This window comes from Triticum dicoccoides, unplaced genomic scaffold (assembly GCF_002162155.2).
Source record: "Triticum dicoccoides isolate Atlit2015 ecotype Zavitan unplaced genomic scaffold, WEW_v2.0 scaffold42858, whole genome shotgun sequence".
Classification (NCBI taxonomy): Eukaryota; Viridiplantae; Streptophyta; class Magnoliopsida; order Poales; family Poaceae; genus Triticum; species Triticum dicoccoides.
The window spans coordinates 12,814-21,264 of NW_021271680.1; the positions used below are offsets into that span (position 1 = coordinate 12,814).

The 8,451-nt window shown below is 42.8% G+C and overlaps 2 pseudogenes; both read left to right on the forward strand.

Annotated features, from left to right (window-relative positions):
• Positions 1-366: 366 nt before the first annotated feature.
• LOC119346527 lies at positions 367-1,748 on the forward strand (annotated as a pseudogene).
• A 4,301-nt stretch (positions 1,749-6,049) lies between these two features.
• Positions 6,050-7,254, forward strand: LOC119346528 (annotated as a pseudogene).
• Positions 7,255-8,451: the final 1,197 nt, after the last annotated feature.

Genomic DNA, 8,451 nt, shown 5'->3' on the forward strand with positions numbered 1-8,451 from the left:
GTCATCCCCAAGCTTGAGCTTTTGTGTCTCCTTAATTCCTTTCATATCATAGATCCCCGGAATCTTTAAACTTCATCCACACAAAACTCAACAAGAACACGTGAGATAAGTTAGTATAAATCCATGCAAAACCTTATCATTCTCTACTGTATAAAATAACTAAAATTATTACTTGATATTGCCTACTAAATGCCTCTGCATATTTAACACTCCTATCCTCAAATAGAATCATTAAACAAACAAACATATGCAAACATAACAGCAATCTGTCTAAACAGAACAGTTTGTAAAGAATGCAAGAGGAATCATACTTATTTAACTCAAAAAATTCTGAAAATTTACCACACTATATAGAATTTATCATAGCTTATTCTGCAAACGGCTCCTACTTCGGCTTCATGTTGTCATTGAGGAGGCAGATGACCGGTTCATCACAAACCACCCCATGTTGCAGCAACTTAGCATACTGAAAAAGGAGATGTATAGAGGATATTACATCCTCGACATCTTCAGTTGCCGAGTCCATGGAGAAGGCAGGGAAAAACATCATGAAGTGAACTACTCTTTTGCACCATCTATATTCAACCCTGCAAAGCGCGTATGTTTCTGCAGTGGCAATAGTGAAGGTGCGGCACGAGCTGAGCTGCTCGAGCAAGTTCTTGGCAGCATAAGGAAAACCTTTGAAGATGTGGGTGAGTTCATCATGTTTCTAAATGGATGCCCGCGTTTGACCCACCAACCGTACAACATGTATCTGCTGTTGAACAAGTGCATGTTCGGATGCCAGATGGAGATGGAACATATTATGAACTTCCTGTTGCAAGCGGAGACTGCTCCAGGTGCTGCTGGTCATCATGTTGTCCTGCCGATTATCGGTCCTAGGAAAGTTGGAAAGAATACCCTGGTCGAGCATGTGTGTGACGATGACAGGGTGCGCAACCACTTCTTTCAGATTTTGTGTTTCAATGGGGATGACCTAAAAGATGCAAGTGTAGAGACCCTAAGAGATGGCGGTAGAATCAAGCATCAAAACCATGGCATCGGCGTGGAAGGACATTGATCATCATTGAGCTATTTCTGGACATTGACAAGTCTGAATGAAAAGGTTGTATTCAGCTGCGAGAAGTTGCATCAAAAACGTTAGTAAGATCATAATCACAAGCCGGTCCGACAAGATTGCAAACTTTGGAACCACAAAACACCTCAGATTACAGTTCTTTACTCAAGAAGCATACTGATACTTCTTCAAGGTGCGTACGTTTGGGAGCACGAGCGCGGAGGACTACCTGAAGCTCGCAACAATGGCCATGGAAATGGCCAGGCTGGCGAATGGGTGCTTCATGACTGCGACCATCTTCAGTGGACTATTGAAAGCAAATTTTGGCTACCATTTCTGGAGCATGGCCATTGCAACCCAGAGGGATTTTATCCAGACAAACATCTCAGTGTATGGGGAGAGTTTCACTGACCCTTGGCGGATGGCGGAGCCAATATATGTCAGGAGAGCAAAGAAAACTTCGTCTGAATGGTTAATGATTTTTGGTGACTACCAGACATGTTCTGCTGAAACTGAAGCTGAAGATCCCGAGATGATTAGCGTACAAGACCTTTTCTTAGGAAGCGTGATGCCTCGAGGAAAATTCAAGGTGCATGCATGGACATCTCACCTGGAGCCTCACTACAGTTACATCTTTCACTGTGAGATTCAAAGGCCACAGCGTCTGGTCGCCACGAACAGGCGCTGTTAGAATATACTCCCTCCGTTTCCAAATATTTATCTTTCTAGACATTTGAAATGGTTATAACATACGGATGTATGTAGACATATTTTAGAGTGTAGATTCATTCATTTTGCTTCGTATGTAGTCACTTATTGAAATCTCTAGAAAGACAAATACTCCCTCCGTCCGGAATTACTTGTCATCAAAATTGATGAAAATGAATGTATTTAGAACTAAATTACATCTAGATACATCCATTTTAATGACAAGTATTTTTAGACGGAGGGAGTATATGGGAGCAGCTGACTAGCTGCCTAGTCTTCAATTTCTTCTATCAACATGATTTGAATTATGCTATGGCAAGGCTCAAAGCGTATTTATGGTTGACGGTTGTCAATCAACAGGAAGTGATGCAAAGTGGTGACTGCTCTCTTTACTGAAGTATACATACTACGGATGTATCTAGACGCGTTTTAGTGTTAGATACATCCATATCTAGACTAATTTAAGACAAGTAATTTGGGATGGAGGTTCTAGTGTGCAATTTCAATGTTATTTTGTTGTTGTTCCTGCTGTAAGTATAAGCAATTAAGAACGCTGTGTGGGCTAGAAGTTTTGGACATTTCTTTGGGAGGGTGATATCAGCCAGGCACTGTGGCTGACTAATTGTCTAGTCTTCATTTCTTCTCTCAACCGATGATTTGAATTGCACTAATCTAACGCTCCAAACTCATGAATGGTTTATGGTTCTCAAACAACATGAAATGATGCATGCAGATTAGATAGATATTGTGATGAGTTGTGACTTTCATCCGTACTGAAATACCATATTCTCTAATTCTTTTTGGACAACTGTGAAATATAATTAAGAAATGTCATTGCTATTTTTTGTATTGTTCATGCTGAAAATAACACTCCCTCCGTCCGAAAATACTTGTCATCAAAATGGATAAAAAAAGATGTATCTAGAACTAAAATACGTCTAGATGCATCCTCTCTTATCCATTTTGATGACAAGTATTTCCGGACGGAGGGAGTAGCAATTAAGCACACCGTAGCATCTGTGCATGTTTTTGGAAGTACGGAGTATCTACGGCCGCCTAGTCAATGCCCTGATAAAAAAAAGATGACTCAATGGAACCTTCATTTTCTCCTTAAATGTCCGGACCGACCGGCACACCTCAAACGGCGACCAAATATAGGGGCGATATGAGGGTGACTGGACACGCCCGGACACCCGGCTTGGTCCCACCTGCAGCGACCCACTCCTCCTTCCTCTCTCATCTCTCTATTGCAGAAATGACATGGGCAGAGAAGAAGTTGCCTTGCGGTGGCGATGGCGTAAGCGGAGGAGATTTTTTTTTTGAAACTATGATGATTTTTATAGCAAATTCGGTAACTATACACCCTAACGAAGAAAAATCAAAAGTATCACCCCGTCGGCCTCCTGTTGGCCGAAAAGTCCTGTTGGCCGAAGAGAGACTTTTCGGCCAACCGTTGGCCAAAAAATACTTTTCGGCCAACAGTTGGCCAAAGAGTCCCTCTTCATTCAACAGTTGCTCTACTTTTTAAAAAATTCATATCAAATAGGATTTTTAGTATTTTAATTTGATTCTTTTTGCATTAGATTAGAAATTTTATGAAGTTTCTGTAGATATCAAGTTTGACTAGATTTGAAAGTTTGAATTTGAATTTTCATGAATTTTCTCAAATCACTAGATTGTCTATAATTTGAGCTAGGAGTATTCTTTTTAGATGATTCTTTTTGCTACTGGTTCTTTGTGAATTTTTTTATCAGAAGTAATTAATTGTCGAATTTTATAATTATTTAAAATAAGTTTTTTATGAAAACAGTTCTGTTTTAGTGTTTTATAGGTTTTATGCTATTTCTTTTAATTTTAATCGCTTTAAAATTTTTTCTTTAGTTTTTTTTGACATATTCTTTTTGTTTCTGTTTAGTTATCAGTAGCTATTTTACTTGTAGTATTTTTTGTATTTTATTTCTTTTATCCTACTAGAAAACTTGTTTTGAGGTTCATAATAGTTTACATTTAAAAGTGCCTTGTAAATCCTGTACAACCATTGCGTTTTATACATGAAAAAAAATACTTTCCCGCAATCTTTTTCCCTTCATTTTCTTTGCCGCCATTCTCTCCCACCACACTAAGGAGTGTTGCATCGACGGAGGACGACAATGATGCCTTCATGTGGATTGTGAAACACTGTGTGAGAGAAGTCATAAGTGTGAAACACTCTCCGATGATGATGACGAAGATGCAAACACTTATGACTTCTCTCAGACAGTGTTTCACACTCCACCAGCAGCACCGACGCAGGAGAAACAAACCGTGTCAGACGATGTTATTTACGATCGTGGACACCATGAGGCTCGTTTTATAAGTTGAGAAGTGAAGATAGCGAGAAAGAAGATGGCGGGAAAGAAGATGACGGGAGAGAATGGCGGGAAAAAAAATGGAGGGAGAGAATGGCGGGAAATAAAATGGCGGGAAAAAATGAAGGGAGAGAATGGCGTAAAAACCTAATTTTAAATAATCCTAAAATTCACCAATTAATTACTACTGATAAACAAAGTCACAAAGAACCAATAGCAAAAAGAATCAATTAAAAAGAATACTCCTAGCTCAAATTATAGGCAATTTAGTGATTTGAGAAAATGCATGAAAATTCAAATTCAAACTTTAAAATCTAGTCAAACTTGATATCTAAAGAAACTTCATGAAATTTCTAATCTAATGCAAAAAGAATCAAATTAAAATACTAAAAATCCTATTTGATATGAATTTTTTAAAAAGTAGAGCAACTGTTGGCTGAAGAGGGACTCTTTGGCCAACGGTTGACCGAAAAGTCCTTTTCGGCCAACGGTTGGCTGAAAAGTCCCTCTTCGGCCAACAGAAGGCCGAAAGCTCCCTTTTCGGCCAACAGGAGGCCGACGGGGTGATACGTTTAATTTTTCTTCATTAGGTGTATAGTTTTCAAATTTGCTATAAAAATCATCCTAGTTTCAAAAAAAAATCAGCGGAGGAGGCGGCTGAACCTCGTGCCCGCTGGGGACCGAGCTCGTGTCGCCGGGGCTGGAGTTCATGCACATTGGAGACGGCGCGCGTCCGCGCCCGGGTGCGCCGCGGCCGCCGTGCTGGCTGCTGTGCTAGTGTGGGCTTGACACAGCCGCGGGCGTGAGCGTGTCCAGCCGGGCAATCCAGCCGGACAATCTAGCCGGGCAATCCAGCGGTGCTTCAGTAAGTTTTCGACAATCCAGCCGGACGTGAGTACTATCTGAATTTCAGCGGACCATACGACTCCATTTCAGAAGCAAAGGTACTTGGAATTTTCTATAATCTGCTACCTCACGTTGAAACTATAATTTTGTGTTTAGATCAGCAGGCTCTCTCTGCCCTGTTCCATCTTCACTGAAATGAAACAAGTCTGTCACATAGAAGAGCAGTGTCAGTGTGGCATGCATACATCAAAAACTACTACAGCAGATGTTGCTAGCCGCAGCTCAGGACAGAAAAGCACTTGAACCCGCATAGGAGAAAACAGGGGATGGTGCCAGACGGCGCGTCGAGGCTCCAGGTGTTGCATCCCTAGCCTTGACTTAGTTCTTCAGCAGCTGTAAGCGCTGGGACTGCCGTCGCTTTTCTCTCCGTCAACAACAAGCAAGCATTGTTCCATCGACACGTCCACCTCTCGGGGCATAAAGGCAAACCATCTCCGTCAACAGCAAGCAAGCATTAGTTCTTGTATTAGCCAATTCCAATAGCAGCTTCAACAAAGAGGTTAATGTTGGAGCACTGGAGACTCCAAAGAGGAGAAAATTCTGAATATTCTGAATATGAAGCAGCACATAAGTTGGCTCAATCGTCACTCCGGTCTCCGGGTTTGCAAAGTCATCGCAGGGTCACTTTCATGCTTAGAAAATGTTTGCCAGGCAGGAAAGGAATGTAGACTGTCCGGTGGAAGGTTGAGTAGCAACTGCAAAAAAGGAAGGGCGTTAAGTCTTGGTTGAACACCAGCTCCTTCTAGATTAGTAGAGGTCATTAGATGACCATTTCCAAATTTCTTTCCAAGTCAGAAAAGATAAGACACACGTCTTCTTTCGGTTTATACAATCTCATATTCAACTCTTTGATCAAAGAACAGAAAAACACGGCTTCAACGGAGAAATAAGACAAAGAGTCATAGTGTCCTTGGGCCAATCCTCTGAGAAGTTTCAGATATATATAGCTTCACCCAGCTTTGGCAGTTCACCCAGTTTCAGATATATGTAAAGCGAGCGGGCTCTCAAACACACACACACACACACACACATGGAGGTAATATTTTCTGCTGCTATGGGCGAGCTTGCCAGTAGATCCATATCTTTCCTGGTGGACAGATACCTGAAGCAGCGGTCAGCGGAGGCAACCGAGGAGAAGAGGCTTCCAGCCTGCAACGGCTGCTACTGCGGCTTCATGTCGTCGTCGAGGAGGCAGATGACCGGCTCATCACAAACCAGGCTATGCTGCATCAACTCAGCATACTGAGACAGGTGATGTACAGGGGGTATTACACCCTCGATATCTTCAGTTGCCGAGCACATGAAGATGACAGGAGAAAAGATTACTCTTTTGCCCCATCTAAGTTCAACCCTGCAAAGCGTGTATGTTTCTGCAGTGGCAACAGTGAAGGTGCCGCACAGGCTGAGCTGCTGGAGCAAGTTCGTGGCAGTATGCGAAACACCATTGAAGATGTGAGTGAGTTCGTCATGTTTCTAAACAGTTACCCACGCCTGCACTGTCAACCGTACAACATGTATCTGCTGCTGGACAAATGCATGTTCGGACGCCAAATGGAGATGGAACTTGTGATGAACTTCCTGTTGCAAGCAGAGACTGCTCCTGGCACTGCTGATCATCTGGCTGTCTTGCCAATCGTCGGACCTAGGAAAGTTGGAAAGAGCACCCTAATCGAGCATGTGTGCAACGATGAAAGGATCCGCAACCACTTCTCTCAAATTTTGTTTTTCAATGGAGATGTTCTTAAAGATGCAAGTGTAGAGACCCTAAGAGATGGAGGTAGAATCAAGCATCAAAACCGTGGGATGGGCGGTGGAAAGACATTGATCGTCATTGAGCTACTTGTGGATATTGAGGAGCCTGTATGGAAGAGGTTGTATTCAGCTGCCAAAAGTCGCATCACGAGCGGAAGTAAGATGATAATTGTGAGCCGCTCTGACAAGATCACAAGCTTTGGAACCACAGAACCCCTCAGATTACAGTTGTTAACTCAGGAAGCATACTGGTACTTCTACAAGGTGCGTTCCTTTGGGAGCACGAGAGTAGAGGACCACCCGAAGCTCGCATTAAATGGCCATGGAGATGGCCAATTTGACGAGTGGGTGCTTCATGTCCGCAAACATCTTCAGTGGGATACCGAAAGAAAATTTTAACCCCCATTTCTGGCCCTTGCAGCCCTCAGGAATTTGAAGAAGACAAACTTGAAGAGAAGCAAGCAGAGTAGGTACAGGTTGTGAGCTGAGAGCCTGAGACTGTTCTCCTTTCTGAAATACCATATTTTTATATTCCAACTGTAAGTAATAGGCAATTAGGTACACTGTATGGATCAGTAGTTTGGGAAGTTTCTTTGGGGTGGTGATATTAGCAAGGTACCTCTGTTTTTTTTATCATGTGTACTGACCAGTGAGAAAGCATGCAAGTTTCTTTGACTGTTTCCATTTCTCCACCTAATCTTTTCCAATTTCCATGATACCACAGTCCGAGGCAAAGATATCCTGATAATACTGAAGGTTATCCTGATATCGACGGTCAATGCATTGTTTGTTTATTTTTACTTTTTGACAAAATAGACCGCAGATGGCCACAAAGTTTGAAATCATGTCTGTGTCAAGTAACTTTAGAGACGGTGACAAGTCAAACATGCACATGTTTTTGGAAGTAAGAAGTATTTCTGTGGGACTCAGCATTCAGTGCCTGCTGCCTGTGGAGCTCTACTGCTCTTGCTTGAGGCTGCAGAGGAGACCTACCCATGGCGCCGACCACGGATCATCCCTGGCCCTCCTTTGAACACTGCGGCCACGTCCTGCGTGGAGCCTGTGGTCGGCCCACAACGGTCGTCGTCGCTGGAGTGCCGCGTGTGGAGGGAGGGGAGGCGCGAAGGCTGCTGCTCGCCCCACGATGTCGTGCTCTATGTGAGTTCTCCATTTCCGGTATTTAAATCTGAACTGGTTCCGGTTTCTGTATTTTCTCAACCGAATTTCAGATTTTAGCTGTAGTATTTGGACGACGGCACAGAGAAAATAGATAACTTTGGGAGTGATTTTACTCGGATAAATTCGATTACAGAGGAAGGTTGAGGCCGAACCACTAGAGGTGGCAGCCAGGATTGAAATGAATACAATGATTAATGCCCAGTGCTGCTCCCAACCCATTAAGCTTACAACTGGAGATAAAAAAAATGGTAAAAGTAAAGCTAAAGTGCAGTTAAGCTGTCGTTAAAAAGTTAACACTGATGGTTAGGAAGCCGGTAGTCATCACATACTCAAATTTGTACCACACCCTCTAGGGGTCCTATGATGACAACGTGGCAGATCCCTTGATTTTTGAACTTCGTTTGGATTTTCGGGAATCAAAATGATAGAGTAACATCCATATTGCCGGCCTTGCCCCCCCTCCTGCTGCGCGCGCGTTTTCTAGGCCTCCTGTCCTTTGGT